A 12994-nucleotide genomic window follows, 5' to 3' on the forward strand; every position below is an offset into this window, starting at 1 on the left:
AAATACCTGTGGACAAGCTTGCCGGTCCGGGCCCAGGAGGCTGTCCGATCACTTGGGCCTCAGGACTGCTTGGACTACGGAATTATTAAGGACACTTTGTTGGCCCTTTTTACCATAACACCCGAGAGACATCGCACTAAGTTCCGGACTATGTCTCGCCAGGGTGTCTCGTACGTCGAATTTGGCAGTCAACTCCGACGACACTGTAATCGCTGGCTCGATGGACGGGCTGCCCACTCCGCTGCTGCCCTCCGTGATGTGATAGTGCTTGAACAGCTGCTGGTGCAGATGGACCCGGAAATCTGAGAATGGGTAGCTGACAGGAAGCCCGACACCCCAGAGCAAGCAGCGCGATTGGCTGACGAATTTACAGCCAACCGACCCAGCTGGAGGCCCAATAGGTCCCTCAACCATGGATCCAAGCGACCCCCAGACTCACGTGCTGGACTAACTCGTTACCCCACAGAAGCCCCAACAAGACAAAGGTTTACCAACAGGGTGGGTGACTTGTCTAACCCACGGCGCTGTTATACGTGTGGGCGCCTTGGACACATGGCCAAAGAGTGTCTACAAAACCGGGACCCCATGCCTGGAGCCCGTCTACCAGTCAACATATGCCGAGATGAACCAACGAGACCTGAGGAATGCTACTCCCGAGAAACACCAATAGCTGAGGAAGTGGTTTATCCAGTCCACACCCTACGGCAGGCCGGACACCGTACACCAGCTAACCTCCATCCCTACATCCAGACGGTCAAGGTCGGTGATATACAGGCTCAGGGACTTCGAGACTCGGGATCTTCCATCACCCTGGTCAGCCCAGATATTGTTCCCACAGAACATCATTTACCTGGCCGCCAAGTGACCATCATCCTTGCTGGGGGCCAGCGCTCGAACATCCCTCTGGCACGAGTGCAGTTGGACTGGGGAACTGACCAAGGAGAGGTTGAAGTAGGGCTCATGGACGGCCTCCCCACCCCTGTAATTTTGGGAAATGACCTAGGACAAGGACTATCCAGCCAGTTTGTCACCGCCATCACCCGCAGCCAAGCCAAACACCATCCTGGTGCAGTTCTTTCTTCCAGCCCATCAGAGGAGAACCCAACTCCTCAATCTTCAGCCTCCTCATCAGAGCCAACAAATGTGAGTACATCAGACCCAACTGTGGCCATTGATTGGGGGGAGATAGATCGTAAAGAGTTCAGGGAAGCTCAACTGTCAGACCCCACCTTAGAGCTTATCCGTAGTGCGGCAAGCCAACCTGGGGGAGGAAATCAGGGGGAGGTATATAGATGGGAAAAAGGCCTCTTATATCGGGAGAAGCCCGCATCCTGCCCAGAAAAACCCTGGACCCGTGTACATCAGCTTGTGGTACCCCAGCCATACCGACCCCAACTGTTGCGTTTAGCTCATGATGTTCCTGCGGCTGGGCACATGGGGACCAAAAAGACTCGGGCCCGCCTGCTGCGTAGTTTTTTCTGGCCAAGGGTCACTCAAGAAGTGCAAAAATACAGAGCCTCTTGCCCAGTGTGTCAGCGTATGGGGGGAGCCCCATGCCGTGCCCCACTTCAACCCATGCCCTTGATAGGAGAACCGTTCCAGAGAGTTGCCATTGATATAGTAGGCCCCTTAGCCACCCCAGCCGCAGTGGAAAAAGATTCATCCTCACCCTGGTAGACTTTGCCACCCGTTACCCAGAAGCCGTTGCCTTAACCTCCATAGATGCAGAGCACGTGGCTCAAGCTCTACTGGACATCTTTAGCCGGGTAGGGTTTCCACAGGAAGTATTGACTGACCAGGGGGCACAGTTCCAAAGTGAACTGATTCACACCCTGTGGGAAAAACATGGAGTCCGCCCCATGCGCACAACCCCCTACCATCCTGAAACAAATGGATTGTGTGAGCGCTTCAACAAAACGCTCAAACAGCTCATTAGCCGATATGTGGAGTCCGAGGGGGGGGACTGGGAGAAAAACTTGCAGCAGCTCCTTTTTGCTTACCGGGAGGTGCCGCAGGACTCCACTGGGTTCTCTCCCTTTGAATTGCTGTACGGCCGAAAAGAACAAGGGCCCCTAGAGCTGGTACGAGAGAGTTGGGAGGGCACCTTCCCCACAGAAGAGGTTCCCATACTGGACTATGTTCAAAAGTTTAGGGAAAGGATGAGGCACCTCATGGCGTTAGCCCATGGGAATTTAGAAGTGGCTCAGGAAAGGCAAAAACGATGTTATGACCGCACTGCCCGGCCCCGAGAATTTGCCTGTGGACAGAAGGTCCTAGTACTAGTACCGGTGCGGAAAAACAAGCTGCAAGCCATGTGGGCGGGTCCATTCACCATTACCAAGAAATGTGGCAATACTGACTACACCGTGGCCCTGGATCGAGCAGGTGTTCGTGAGCGTACCTACCACATCAATAGGCTAAAAGCTTATGAGGAACGAGAAGTCACCAATTTAGCAGTTTGCTGTCCAGAGTTAGATGATCCAGAGTTGGACCAGATCCCAGACCTATTAGTGGACTCCAAAAGGGAAATGGGTGTAAAAGATGTATCACTAGGGGAGCAGCTTTGTCCATCACAGAAGCGACAGATATCAGACATACTCGGAACATATGAAACCCTGTTCACAAGTCAGCCTGGTAGAACCCCCCTGGTCCAGCATCATGTCAATACAGGGGCAGCCACCCCACTAAGACAACCCGCCTACCGGGTGACCCCTCCTGTGTTGGCAATGATGAAGGCCGAGGTGGATGACATGTTAAATATGGGAGTCATAGTCCCCTCCCATAGCCCATGGGCTGCCAGTGTGGTATTGGTGCCAAAAAAGGACAAGAGTACTCGTTTCTGTGTGGACTATAGACGGCTCAATGAGGTCACGATTACAGATGCTTACCCCATGCCCCGGGTGGATGAACTACTAGATAGGTTAGGGGGGTCTCGGTTTATATCTACCCTCGATTTGAGCAAGGGATACTGGCAGATCCCACTCACAAAAGACGCTCAAGAGAAATCGGCCTTCCTAACCCCTTTTGGCCTCTTTGAGTTTACCAGCATGCCTTTTGGGATGAAAAACGCCCCAGCCACCTTCCAGAGGATGGTAGACCATTTACTAGAGGGATGTCAGGGGTATGCCCAGGCCTATTTGGATGACATCGCTATCTTCAGCGACACTTGGGAAGAGCATCTTCAGCATGTGTCCCAGGTGCTGCAGAGGGTAGCCAAAGCCCAGCTCACCATCCGACCTGACAAATGCCAAATGGGGATGGCCGAAGTGCTATACCTGGGACATCGGGTGGGAAGTGGGTGCATTCGTCCCGAACCTGCAAAAGTAGAAGCCATTATCCAGTGGCCACGCCCGGTCAATCAAAAACAGGTCCGTGCATTTCTAGGAACCGCAAACTACTATCGAAAGTTTATCCCCAATTACAGTACCATAGCAAAACCGCTCACTGACCTCACAACCAAAAGATATGCCCGTAACCTTATCTGGACCCCAGAATGTGAAACTGCGTTCCTCCAATTGAAAGACCGGCTAGCCCAAAGCCCAGTCTTGACTGCTCCTGACTTCCGTCGCAGATTCATTGTCCAAACAGACGCATCGGACACAGGACTAGGAGCTGTACTTAGCCAAGTGGGGGACAACGGTGAGGAACATCCGATAGCTTACCTCTCCCGGAAACTGTTGGACCGAGAGAGGGCTTATGCCACCATAGAAAAAGAATGCCTGGCCATAGTCTGGGCCCTAAAAAAATTGCAGCCCTACCTCTATGGCAATGAGTTCACAGTCCTCACTGACCACAATCCATTGAGTTGGCTAAATCGCACTGCCGGGGACAACGGACGCTTGCTCAGGTGGAGTCTGGCATTACAATCTTACAATTTTTCCATCTCCCATAAACAGGGCAAGAACCATGGAAATGCGGATGGGCTTTCCCGACAAGAGGAGAAGGATGATCGGAAGCCTATCATGTCTGGCTAATATTAAGAAGGGGGAGGAATGTGACGACATGGACTCTCATGGGTTAACGTTTCTTAAAATCCAGCCAGACAGCATGATAGATTGTCTATAGATGGGGGAGAAGTCCCTCATCGTTTTTACAAGACTCTTGTTGACTCAATGTAATTGTGTTGGCCACTGAAAGCTAGACTATTGTTCTCCAGACATTTCCAGTAACCATTGTATTGTAGTTGTGTATTGATAATGTAATTACCTTAGTAGCCATTGTCTAGTCAGTGGCTCCCAGTTTACATGTACACCCTCAGCCTTTCTAAGCACATCATTTAAATGAACATTGTCCATGCAGCTTGAAATTCCTCCAATGGGAGAAGCAATCTTGTCCAACCAATCGATGAGGACGCAGTGTATCCAAGGGGAAGGTTGTGGCTATAAAAAGGACTTCTTTAAGCCACCAGTGGTGGTGGATGGTTGATGGATTCAGTCTAAGCTCTTTGGAGCTGACTGGAGGATCAGGACATCTTATGGCTTCAATCTAGGGACTCCGGATCCGGTTGGAGACCATATCCACAGCCTAGGGATTTCGACTCCGGCTGCCAGGATTGTAACATCAAACCAGGACTACCTAAGGAGGACACGCAGGTTGGGACAGTTCAGTCACCTGTTACAGACTTTGTAGACCTCAGACAGCTTGGAACCTGTGAGGCATGGACATTCTAAATCCCTGGTGAGCCAGCGGAAGGGTGAGACTCTGTTGCCTGTTACATTTGTGTGTTTTGCTGGTTATGTGTTATGTGCCGTTAATTGTTTGGGGATCCAATAAAGTCTAATTATTGTGGTTCCCTCACCCTGTGTTGTCTGAGTAGTGTTACGCCCACGGTTAGGGAGGCCGGTGTTCAGTTGGGATGAGCCCTAAGCCACGCTGTCTTTCTAAAGGCGGCGGGTTTTAGTGGACGAGAGCGCCCACTGAGCCCCGTGTCTCCACACTATCTACCCAAGCATGTAACCTATTATTGTTTATTATAGCACCATTTATTCCATGGCGCTTTACATGTGAAACAGGGAGGCATACATAGATGAATACAATAATCATGAACAATGCAAGGCACAGACACGTATAGGAGGAAAGAGGACCCTGCCCACGAGGACTCACAATCTACCAAGGGTGGGAGAAGATACAGTAGGTGAAATAAATTCTACCTGCTGAACAGACCTGGGACCATTTTACAGTAATTATAATTTAGTATTATCTCTAGTATTACTTTCGGTTACATTAGGGGATCTGTTAGATTAATTAGTTGAAATTATCATCGTGTAACAAAGTAACGTTAACCCGCCCATGAGGAATTGTCCAATTGCCATATTACAAGAGGAAAAGGTTGCTCATCGAATATAAAGATGGAAATCAGAATAAATGCCTGGTTCAATGTCCTCTACAATGTCATAGTACATGAAATAAAGAGAACAGGCCCCAATAGGCGTCACGGTGGCGCAGTGGTTTGCACTGAAGCTTTGCAGCTCAGAGGTCCTAATATCAAATTCCACCAAAGACATCTGCAACGAGATGGTATGTTCATCTAGATTTTCTCTTGTTTTCGACCACACTTCATCTAGATAGTGATAGGAAATGTAGATTGTGAGCCCCAGTGGGGACAGGGATGATGATGTCTGCAAAGCACTGGAATTAATGGCGCTATATAAGTGAGAATAATGCCCTCTACAATCTAATCTTATGATATACTCTAGAAACAGTGACCTGTTATGATCCGGTAACCATAGAAGATTACAAAAAACTCCCATTAGTGGAAAAACATAAAGAACAACAAGAGTAGTTGGAACCTGAGCTGACTACAATCCCCTAACATTAGAAGTAGCCGTGGAGCGTTCCTAAACACCAAGACGTCTCGTCACAGCCTGAGAAACTAGCTAAGACTCACAGATAGAAATGAGGAAATATACCTTGCCTCAGAGAAATCCCCAAAGGAGTAGATAGCCCCCGACATATAAAGATTACAGTGATATAGAAAAACATGATACATGGATAGGAAAGATAGATTTAGCAAGGGCGAGACCCAACTAACTACATACAAAGGAAAGGAAACTGATTGTGGTCAGTACAAAAATCCTGCAGAAAAAAATACCAATCTCGAACGACCTAACCCCCACTATATCAGGTACTCTTGTAAATAATGGGAGAACAAAATACCAAAGAGAACACAAAAATATAAAAGTGCAAATAATCAAGTTAGACAGGGAGAAACTCCTTTTCTTGCAGCAGAGCTAGCAAAGGAACCCCAATGCTCACCACACAAGAGAAACCAAACTTCACCTGCAAGAAAACAGATACAAAACAAGAAAAACAAACCCCCTAAGGTGTAAACCAGGAAGCAAGGGAAAAGCTAGAAAACGTATCTGCAGAAGTCTTGCACAGGGAAACAGGGAAGGACAGAACTCCAAGCCAGGTCCAGTGACTGAAGAAAATTCAATTGTAACCGGCATCAGCAAGGCAAAAAGTGATCTCCTATATACACCAGGCTTGTCTGCAATAGGACTTCCTTAATTCCCAATTAACGTCAACACCTGTCTGAGTCACAGGCTCAGACTCAGCTCCACTACCATTCCTGACCACTAGAGGGATCTCCAAAACAGCACCCACACAGACGTCATTCACAACAGTGACCACTCCAATAGTTGTCCCTACTAGAAACAAGTTGGTCATCAAATCTGGGTACATATCATTATTATTCACCCTCTGCCTCCTATTGATAAACCAGTTACTTCTCCATCTGCACTCCCTTCACCATTCCCAGTGGTCTGATTTTATGCATCAATCTTTTAAGCCGCGCATTATATTATCAAATCAATTGGAAAATCAGAATATTAGACATTTAATGATTTGTCTGAGATACTAAAATACTGACTGTTCATCAGTGTTCTGCCAGCACTATATGAGCTGGAACTTGCTATTCTTAAATTTACAGCATGCATTGAGCCTGCCATTGTTATCATGCTTACCTGCATGAACAGAAGACACACCTATCTGTTATACCTACACAACTCACAAACAGAGATATTTGGCTTTTGGGTGAAATTTCAGAAAGATCCTAAAATGCTCTCTATCCTTTTCAGGTGAACTTAACATGACCTTCTCTAATCTTTTCAATGCTCATGTGCAACTGTTTAATATGTTAGTACTTTTTGCACAATTTGCAACAGGTGTTTGATCCATCAATCGCCCCCAAAACGTCTGGGTTCAATTAGAATTAATAATAAACCATCCTCCTCATCACGCTGTTCACATATTGACATCATGAGACCAAGATGACATCTAACAATTGATCAGCAGTACAGCGCCATTGTGAGGCTTCAAGCAGGATGTTCTCAGACAGAAGTGACCTCTGAGCTTAGAGCATCACAGAGTGTCATCAGCAGGTTGTACAGAGACACAGAGAGACTGAAAGAGTTACCGAAAGGCAGAGAAGTGGACATCCTTTAGCAACATCCTACCCTGATAATGCTTCATTGTGGACAATGCCTTTCAGAAACGGATGATGAATGCCACACAACTCCTGACACATTTAAGGAAGGTGAGAGGACCCAAGTGTCACGTAAGACCATTCAAAACTATTTACATCAATGTGGTCTGCGTGCTAGACGACCAATAGCGTACCTAACCACATCACAAGGCACAGGTGACATCAACCCTGGATGAAGGACCAGTGGCCTCAGTGTTGGTCACTGATGAAAGTCCATTAAGAATAAGCAGAAATAATGGTCTCCAACAATGTTGGAAACATTAACGAGAGCATTATACATCAGCCACTGTTGTCACCAGACAAGCCTTTGGTGATGGTGGTGTTACAGCGTGGGCCGGTGTGTCTAGTCAGTAAAGAACGGCTCTACACTGTGTGAGTGGTACAGTGACAGCCCCGACTACTGGAATGCCATCTTTACTCCAGTCATTGCCCCTCTGAATGACCAATTTCATCTTCATGGAGGACAATGCTCCACCTCATCTAGATTGCATCATTAGAGAATGGTTGCTGGAGACTGTGGGACCTCAAATGGATCAGGTGCATTTTCTCCAGACCTGAATCCCGTAGAAAACGTATGAAATCAGCAGTGATGGGGCTCAAATCTCTGTACCCCAGAACCTCAATGACCTGAGGGCCATCCATCAAAAACAGTGGGATGCCATGGTTCCGCAGACAATAACACCACCTGTGACCAGCAAGAGGGGCCATTGTCAGCTGAAATTAATATTCAAGGCTACATGACAAGTTATTGAGACACTGATATTTTTTATTTGGGGGGGATACTGATCACTGGTGTTGGCTTTTGTTTCAATAAATTGTTTGAAATGAGGAAATCACCATTGCTGCTTCTGCTTAAATGCCCAACTGTCATGATAAAATATCACTGTAGCGTGAACTTTTTGTTTTTCATAAATTTCACTGAAAGCCAAATATCCTTAACTTTTTCGGAGTAGTATACAGTATGTGCAGTTTGATGGACATGATGGCAGAAAGTCAAAGACCTACCTCCATATCTTGTAGAAAGAAAAAGACCAGTCTCCACTTCCTGTAGAGAAACAAGGACCCACCTGTCCTTCCTGTAGAGAAACAAGGAAACCGCCTCCACTTCCTGTAGAGAAACAAGTACCCACCCATCCTTCCTGTAGAGAAACAAGGATCCACCTCCATTCCTGTAGAGAAACAAGGATCTGCCTCCACTTCCTGTAAAGAAACAAGGATACACTCCCACTTCCTGTAGAAAAACAAGGATCCGCCTCCACTTCCTGTAGAAAGAAGGACCGACCCATCCTTCCTGTACAGATACAAGGATACACCCCCACTTCCTGTAGAGAAACAAGTATCCACCCATCCTTCCTGTAGAGATACAAGGATCTGCCTCCACTTCCTGTAGAGAAACAATGATCCACCCCCACTTCCTGTAGAGAAACAAGTATCCACCCATCCTTCCTGTAGAGATACAAGGATCTGCCTCCACTTCCTGTAGAGAAACAATGATCCACCCCCACTTCCTGTAGAGAAACAAGGATCCGCCTCCACTTCCTGTAGAGAAACAAGGACCCACCCATCCTTCCTATAGAGATACAAGGGTCCGCCTCCACTACCTATAGAGAAACAAGGATCTGTTTCCACTTCCTGTAGAGAAACAAGGATCCACCTCCACTTCCTCTAAAGAAAGAAGGACCTGCCTCCACTTCCTGTAGAGAAACAAGGACCCGTTGTTACGGGGGCTGTCTGATTATAAAAACCAAAGAGATATCAGAAGTCAGGGTCCACCGTGCAAAGTCTCTGCTGCAGACTATGGCAGAGGATAAGGGGTATCTTGTACCATGAAAGCAGTACTGACACTGATACGTCTCAGTGACACTAGAGCCAATCACGGCGTGTACTGTTAAAGTCACAGCAACTACCGTATTTAGCATTAACGTAAAAGGGATAGGTTAATGAGTGAGGAAGAGTATATAAGTGTGCCGCTGTAAATAGTAGTAGCACAAGTGCAGAGTGCAATACCTCTGTTAAACTCACAGAGGAAAATAGGAAATAAAGCAATTCCTCCCTTACTTGGAGGGTGTGTGGTATGGTCTCTGAAAAGCAGTGAGTGTGAAATGGCACCTGCCTAGGTCTGTTCCTCTAGCCGTGCCAGGGGACGGGCAGCAGCACAAGCCGCACAAAGCTCATACCTGCGTTCGCTCCACTAGTGTGCGAGGACACGAACCACTAGATATGGCACCTGACTAGGTCAGCTCTACTAGTGGTGAAAAAGAGACGGACAGCAGCAAAAGCCGCACAAAGCTCCTACCTATGTTAGCTCCCCTAGTGTGCGAGGATACGAACAACTGCCAGATGCAGTATAAGGAATGTTACCCTAGCGGCAACGTCCACCTACGAGTAGAATCACAAGGCCCAGCCTGACCATGTGCCTCAGCCACCTGCCTATGTCCGCTCCAATAAGATGCAAGGATACGGACCGCAGCCGAAGCTGTAAGGTACAAGAACGCTTCCCTGCCGGTAGCGCTCACCTAGCATAGACAGAGAGATGCCTAGAGGGACGTGCACAGAGCATCTACTCTGATGCATGAACCAAGAGGACTGAGCGCCGAGCAGCGTGCGTCAGGGTCTTACATAGACTCTGTGCCTCATCCAAGATGGAGGACACCAGAGCCAATCCGCTGCCAGAACAACAGCAATGACGTCACGCTGGCCTATCACCGAGCAAGGAGTAACAAGCACATGACCAGCGACCAATCGGCTTAGAAGGTGTCAGAGACATGTGACCTTGTGTCAGTGATGATGTCACTCGCACATGTGCAATGGCTCCAAGATAGGACTTAGTCTCCAGCGCTCGCACATGTGCAGTAGCAAGAAATCCGAACATAGTGCCACAGCAAAGGGAAAGGAGACACACAGATACCCAGAAACGGAAACCGTAACAGTACCTCCCCCTCAAGGGCCCCCCTCCCGGCGGCGCAGGTAATCGGCAACTAAGTCAGGAGCATGGACAGCCTCCTCAGGCTCCCAAGAGCGATGTTCCGGGCCGTAGCCCTCCCAATCTATCAAGAAGAACCTGCGCCCTCGAACCATCTTAGAACCAACTATGGCTCGTACCTCATAGCTAGAGCGAGAGGAATCAGAGGCAGGAGAGTGCACTTCACGAACGTGAGGTAAAATAGCCGGCTTTAACAGTGAAACATGGAATTTGTCATGGATCCTAAGATGGACAGGTATCTTCAATTGGTAGACTACAGATTTTACCTGTCGAAGAACCTCATAAGGACCCAGGAAGTGAGGAGCAAATTTGACAGAGCTCACTCTAAGTTTCACGTGTTTTGCAGAGAGCCACACAAAGTCCCCCGGAGAAAAGACAGGAGCCGGGCGACGAAACCGATCGGACACCATCTTCATACGGTCCTTAGCTGCTTGGATCGACTCTTGAGTCCGATCCCAGACCTCTCTGGCATTAGTTGCCCAGTCGGCCACAAGAGGAGGAGGTGCAGCAGCGGGAAACGGTACCGGTACCCTAGGGTGTTGCCCATTATTGAGTACGAACAGTGTCTGCCCAGTGGCCTCAGCCAGAGAATTGTTAAGGGCAAATTCTGCCCAGGGTAGGAGGGAGAACCAGCAACAAAGTGTCGAAGGTATATAATCATGGATTGATTGGTACGCTCAACCAAACCATTGGTCTCCGGATGGTATGCCGAAGAGAGATTCAACTCAATTTGCAGAAGGCTACAAAGATCTCACCAGAAACGGGAAGCGAATTGCGGACCTCTATCACAAATGATACGATCTGGCATCCCGTGAAGCCTAAAGACATGCTTGAGGAATAGTTTAGCTAGTACCCTGGAAGATGGGATTCTTGATAACGGTACGAGATGAACCATCCGGGAGAAATGGTCCGTAATGACCCACACAAATCGATGTCCCTGTGAACACGGAAGATCACCCACAAAGTCCATGCCTACCACCTCCCATGGTCTATCTGGCACTGGTAAAGGATGCAAGAGCCCAGCCGGTCTCTGCCGTAATGGACGGTTGCGAGCACACGAGTAGCAGGAACCGACATATCTCTTGACGTGGCTGCCTAAGTGTGACCACCAATACCACCTCTCCAGTAACTCTCTTGTCCGTCTAATACCAAAAGGCCCACCCACCTTTGAGGTGTGGGCCCACAACAGTATATCATTCTGTTGGTTAGGCGGAACAAAGGTCTTGCCCGGTGGGATTTGGTCTATAGTCACAGGGGAGAGCGTATGAAAAACCCTGGAGAGAAGGATTAGACGAGGTTCGTCAATCTCCTCCTGGGTAGAAACCATAGAGCGAGACAGGGCGTCTGCCTTGTTATTCTTACTCCCAGACAGATAGTTGATGGAGAAGTGAAAGCGGGAGAAAAACAAGGACCAGCGGGCTTGGCGAGGATTCAGACGCTAAGCGGTTTGTAAGTTCGTCAGATTCTTGTAGTCTGTATAGACCTGGAAAGGATGTTTCGCTCCTTCTAGCAAGTGACGCCACTCCTCCAAGGCTAATCTCAGGGCGAGCAGTTCCCTTTCCCCAATGGTATAGTTCCTCTCTGCCGGTGAAAAGGTTTTAGCAAAGAAGAAACACGGCCTTTTTCTACCTACACCGTTCTTTTGATACAAGACCGCACCAGCACCCACTGAGGATGCATCAACCTCCAAGAGGAAGGGCTTATTCTCATCGGGTCTTTGAAGAACGGGAGCAGCTGAAAAGTGTCTTTTTACTGCCTCAAAAGCCTGGGATGTCTCAGTAGACCAGACTTTTGGATTAGCACCTTTCTTAGTCAAGGCCACCAAAGAAGCCACCACGTGGAGAAATGGGGTATGAACTGCCGGTAGTAATTTATGAATCCTAAGAAGCGTTGCACAGCCTTCAAGGATCGAGGTTCGGACCATTCCAGGACAGCAGAGAGCTTCGCAGGATTCATAGCCAGGCCTTCTTGTGAGATAATGTAACCCAAAAAAGGCAATGAGGACTGCTCGAATACACACTTTTCGAGTTTATCAAACAAGGAGTGCTCCCTTAAACGGAAAAGGACACGAACGACATCCTGACGATTAGTCTCCAGATCAGGAGAAAAAATCAGGATGTCATCCAGATACAGCACGACGGGGGATAACAGTAAATCCCTGAACACATCGTTTACGAAGTCCTGAAATACTGCGGGTGCATTACATAAACCAAAAGGCATGACGAGGTATTCATAGTGACCGTCTCGGGTGTTAAAAGCGGTCTTCCATTCGTCACCCTCTCGAATTCATACCAACTTATATGCACCCCGCAGATCCAGCTTCGTAAAAACTCGAGCTCCCCTCAGTCTGTCAAAGAGCTCCGTAATTAAAGGTAACGGGTATTTGTTCTTTATTGTGATTGTGTTGAGACCCCTGTAATCTATGCAGGGACGCAAATCACCCTCTTTCTTCCAAACAAAGAAAAACCCAGCTCCCGCGGGAGAGACAGACTTACAAATGAACCCCTTCTCTAAACTCTCTCTTA

Source organism: Anomaloglossus baeobatrachus, chromosome 1, assembly GCF_048569485.1.
Source record: "Anomaloglossus baeobatrachus isolate aAnoBae1 chromosome 1, aAnoBae1.hap1, whole genome shotgun sequence".
Taxonomy (NCBI): Eukaryota; Metazoa; Chordata; class Amphibia; order Anura; family Aromobatidae; genus Anomaloglossus; species Anomaloglossus baeobatrachus.